Source organism: Mesocricetus auratus, unplaced genomic scaffold, assembly GCF_017639785.1.
Source record: "Mesocricetus auratus isolate SY011 unplaced genomic scaffold, BCM_Maur_2.0 Super-Scaffold_100009, whole genome shotgun sequence".
NCBI lineage: Eukaryota > Metazoa > Chordata > Mammalia > Rodentia > Cricetidae > Mesocricetus > Mesocricetus auratus.
Window position 1 is genome coordinate 13,632,110 of NW_024429193.1, and position 5,534 is coordinate 13,637,643.

At 39.2% G+C, this 5,534-nt stretch overlaps 1 long non-coding RNA gene across 1 annotated transcript; it reads left to right on the forward strand.

Annotated features, from left to right (window-relative positions):
• Positions 1–1,838, forward strand: LOC110343043. Its single transcript, XR_002385231.2, has 3 exons — positions 1–111; positions 516–658; positions 1,653–1,838. It is a non-coding gene; the product is annotated as an uncharacterized LOC110343043 (long non-coding RNA).
• The last annotated feature ends 3,696 nt before the right edge of the window (positions 1,839–5,534 follow it).

The window sequence follows — 5,534 nt, forward strand, 5'->3', positions numbered from 1 at the left end:
ACCTGTGTTTCTATGCTCGTAAATGAGGATGTGCTCACACAGCTAGTAGACACGGGACGCAAGAATTTCTGTGAATCCTGGAGTGTGCGGCTGTCTCAACCACTTCACCAGGTACCAGCCAAGTTCAGAAGGCTCTTCCTGGGATGGGAGACGCTGTTTTAGTAGCGTAGGTTATATTGACAAATGAAAATGATATGGCCGATGAAAGAAAATGTTTCATTCTCTTTGTTAACATCAACATTTTGGATAATGTAGGAAATCTGTAAAGATGGGATTTTTGTTGTCGGATTATAAGAGTTCTTTATATATATTGCTACCTGAAGGAAATTGTGTAAAGGATCTTGAGTGCCATCAAACACGCTAAAATAATCCTCTCACGAGATTAAATGATGTGTGGTGACATTAAGAATAGAGAAAAGGAGGTTTAAAGGGTAAGTGTTTATGGTAGAAAAGTTAGTAAAGTGAATTAGAGGGAGACTTCACCCAAACTTCCTTTGATCTTTTGTCATTGTCAGTCAGGAAACAATGAAGGCCCCTGGCAGTGAAGTTAAAAAGGATGTGCTATGCACGAGATTTTGAAAAGGGGAGTGTATAAAGTACCAGATGATTAATGAAAGAAATCCAGGACATTGTCCCAGTTTCCATCTTCAGAAATTGGGTAAGTGCTTACATCATTCTCTGGATTCAGGACCATGGGGAAAAGTAAAGCAGGCACCAGGTGATCTGGATGTGAGGTGTGTCTACGAGACAGCCAGATGCAGATACCTAGCTGGTGCTTCGTTATATTGATGAGACTCTTCGGTTTAAGGCAAACTCTTCACTGGGTCAAATGACCTTGAAACTGTAGTTGTCCCAACAAGTTGTATGAAATTAGCAAAGTATATTGACTTTTGAGGAATAGCTCTGGAGAATGAAGACAAGCTCACACACACACACTCACTCACACACACACACACACACACACACACACACACACACGAAAGAATACTAATGCAGTGATATCTGCAGGGCCATAATTCCAGCTCAATACAATAAAACATATTAAAAGTTAGAGTTACTCAAAAATTGTGGTGATGGTGGTGGTGGGGGGGTCCCTATGTTTGATCAATCCTAGGCCCTGGAGATGATATTAGAGAGGGAAAAACCACATCTGGTCCCAGTAGGCATTCATTCACTGGGAGGATTTATTCTCCAGGTAACGGAATGTTTTTTAAAGACTACAAAATGGTAGTGTCTCATCTGAAAGCAAGGTAAAAAGCCCACACCATGAGAGTTCTTTTTTTGTTTGTTTTTTTGTTTTTTGTTTTTTGTTTTTTTTTTGGTTTTTAGAGACAGGGTTTCTCTGTAGCTTTGGAGGCTGTCCTGGAACTCACTTTGTAGACCAGGCTGGCCTCGAACTCACAGAGATCCGCCTGCCTCTGCCTCTCGAGTGCTGGGATTAAAGGCATGCGCCACCAACGCCCGGCAAGAGTTCTTTAGTTGCTTGATACTCGAGGTTTCTGAAGCTGGCTGAAGTCATTAAAGGGAAATACATGGACCTTTGTGACTTTTCCAAGTCAAAAGCTAGGCGTATTCCACTCATAATTTGCTGAGCATATTTTGGGAATAAAATCTAGAATAACATCTATAATTTTTTTTATAAATAATGCTAGTTGAAAGACTCAGACGTAAAGACCAAACCATTCTGGTCCTGGCAAGACGAGGAAGAGGACGTACCAGCACATTGGAGGATAACGACCCCTGTGTGCAAGGAAGAGTCTGTGTGCTTCAGTTTTATTTTTTATGGTTTAATGTGAATATGGTGATAACGAATAAAGAAAAGTGAATGAGAACAGAAACCAGATTATTCTTGTCTTCTGTACAGAAAGGTTAGAGAATTCTAGGGAAATGGGAAGTTTCTGAGATAAACTCTTTCTGAAGAATGATCTGGCTAACATAACAGTCCATCTTCTGGCTAGAAGAAGAGAGCAACATTTGCCTCTGAGCCCATTTTCATTCTGTAACTTGTCCTGAATCCCACCTGCCTCATGATGCAGACAGCACAGCTGTATTCCCTCAGACAGGGCCAGCTCCCAAGACCCACCAGACCTGGATGAAATTCAGATCAACAGCTAATGTAACATCAACACTGGTCTCCAAGGAATGGTAACTGGCTTTCTCAACAAATATGAATAGTCTGGGAATTAGTGTACACATAGGCAAGACTATTTGGAAATTAAGGCACCAAGTCTTTATTATCTTAACAGCTGAATTATTCATTTCTCACACCATTATGTGACTCATGCTGGGGCTAAGAAAATAAATGTGTATAAAAACTACTATCCTTCTTTCTGGGTCTAATAATGAGGATTTAATCTTGCCTCAATATTTGTTGGTGCATTAGTTTGGATGTCTTAGCTCTGCTTTGCTGTGAGGATTAAATATGTTTATGTTCATAAGTAGAACGGCATGGGCACAGTGCACGTGTATGCAGGGAATGCAGAGATTCTAGCTGCATACGTTTACAGAAATTCTTCAGCAAGCAGTGTCATCACTCCTAGGCAGGCGATGGAGCAAGATCAAGGATGCTTAGGAAAAACCAACCAAACAACCAAAAAAACCCCAACATGAACAGGTTCTCCAATTAAATCAAACCTTTGATGTGACCACCTTCTTACTCCATCCTGTAGGGCTAAGTGTCTCCAGTGTTTTTCTAAGAGTCTATTTATAATATAAAGCTATTTCTAAAATATTCTGACCTGGGAAGTCCATAAGTTCCAGGTAATGAGGAATTTAGAAGAGAAAGTCAACTGATGAGAGCTGAAACCGAGTAACTCATTAGCTCATCTGGTTAACACTTCAGGGCCAAGTGATAAGTTATTTGTTAGTGCATACGCTTAGATATCTTTACTTTATAATTAGCAACTCACATAATTTTAGGGTTGGAGAACCTAGTTCTCTCCCCCTCTCTCTCTCTTTATGTGTGTCCACATGTGCGTGCACGTGTGTGGGGGGGGGGGTGGGGGGGTGGAGAGAGAGATGAGGAAACTGAAATACTAGCTATTTCTTCAATATTTCTGAACAATATTGAATCAATATTTCAGAGGTCTGAAATCTACCACCCTGGCCTACTTCACACATGCACACTTAAAGTCAACAAATATTTCTTTAGACTCTTAGGGTGTACAAGATATTAAGGAAGAATTAAGGAATGGTTAAAAATCCACTCAAGATTACATTAATCCAGTGTCTGTTGTTGTAGCAAGATACCTGAGGTAATCAACTCAAAGGAAAAAGAAATGTTTATTTGTCTTGGCTCACAATTTTGGAGGTATCACCCCATGGTTTCTATTGTACCTATGGCTAGACAACATGCCATGGAAGAAAGCACAGAATATATTCACTTCACAGTGGTCATGAAGGGGAAGGTGAGTAAGTGAGGGTAAAAGACAGACCACACACACACACACACACACACACACACACACAAAGAGAGAGGGAGAGAGAGAGAGAGAGAGAGAGAGAGAGAGAGAGAGAGAGAGAGAGATCAGAGTCTTTATATTTCCTTCATGAGTTTGTTCCCAATCGCCTAATTTCCTTCCATGAGGCTCCATCCTAAAGATGCCAGCCCTGATTCAATACTGCCATAGGCTGCTTACTAAATCATTAAGAAAAGTCTATATAGGACATTTAAGTCCAGAGTTTAACACATCCCTAAAAAGAAAAATCTTACAGTCTTAACAGGAAAAGTTGGCAAATAAACTTACTTGGTGCTATGAAGTTGGGTGGCAGCTTGTCAGAGGAACGGCCACACTCGACTGGTACCTTCTCCACCTCTTTGAGGAAGATGGAGTATGTGTCACCACTGTCCTTGGCTGTAGGGAAACAGCCAAAGGATGGTATATTTCAGTCCTCCAAAGGACTGAAATCCATCACAATTTGACTATACACTACATCCCATGTTACAGGGATATTGACGGTGGGTTAGAACATAGGAATTTAGAACATAAACAACAAAGGACCTAGAAATGGCGGTGGACTTGGAAAAATCCAGAGGATTTTGTGTTCAGAATTCATTTCATAAAAGCAGAAATGGGACTCTTCTTTACCCTTCCAAGTATGATAGCTTCCTCCAATATGATGTCTGTTCTTGTGAATATTTTTATAGTTTCTGAGCAAAGATTAAATGTGATGAGTTTCAAACATGTTTTCTGCAGAATGCCTTCTTTTCCCTGCACTCCCTGGCCCATGCTTTCTTGGGGATTCCTTTTATTCTTAAACTGATTGTGGTGATTTTTCACAGGCTCTTGTTTTAGCATTCTGTACTAGCATTTAGTACTGATCTGAATCTAGCCTCTTGTGAATATTTAAAGGTAGATTTTATTTTTCAGAAAATATATGTAAGTTTAATGCTAAAACAATTCCAAGTACCAAAATTGTTACAATAGGTAATTGCATAAATATTTCTCAGCTATGTGTGTATTCGTGTGTATGTGTGTGAATATGTGTGTGTCAACTTTAAAAATAAGCAACAAAATCTATGAAGTAAATGAATTATGGGAAAATACATTAATACTTGATTCCCAGACATTATTATCTATATTTGGGTGAACTGTGTTTTTTATCCAAATCAAATATGAAATATTTAACTCAAAATGATTAGGAGAAAATGATGTAATGCAGACAATGTTTACAAATTTCCTAGGAATTGTTAATGTTTGCTGAAGAATGGCCAAATAATAGAAATAAGTGATAACAAAATACTAAGACCAATTCTTTGAAATGATATTATCATATTTTAAATACTCATAAATTCCCTTATTCTCTACATTACTTAGATAAAAGTTGTGTTGGGGGCAGGGTTCTTGACTCTCATAACCTCTCCAAGTATTTCCTTTGTGAGAAAGTATACCAGATGGCTCCAACACATGGAATTTTGCTTTGGAAAAATAAAAAGTGAAGGACAGCTTTACTGGTATTTGTTCCCAGAACTTTACTTCTGAATGAAAGAGGAAAATTGATGACCATTAAAACACAAAATTTAAAAAAAGAAAAAAGGCTGAAAGCAGCATCAAATGATTGCATGATACCAGAATGACATCCCAGCAGTTGGGTGGGATAAGCTGCTTGGCAAGAAGAGGAGGGATTCCCCAGATACGGCTGCAAGGTGCTTCACCTTACGGATATACATGTGATTATTCTGATAAATGTGCATGCCTGTGAAACTATTGTCCCAAACAAAATAAGTAACACTGCTACTCTCTCGGAAGCTCACGCCTACAGGCAGCCATCCCCAGACCCTCCATCGGCACATTCCATCACCGCCCAGGTTGCTGATTTTATCTCTTGTTCTAAATTCTAAGCTCTAGTTTGGAATTTCCTGCCAATGGAACTATGGAAGACACCATTTTTCCCTCTGGGTTCTTTACATTCAGATGGTTTTGAGACTCCCCTATGGTTTTTGAGTATGTAGAGAATTTTACATAGTATAAACATTCCCCAGTTCATTAATTAATTCACCTGATGATGAGGGTGGGCTGTTCCTAATTTGAAAC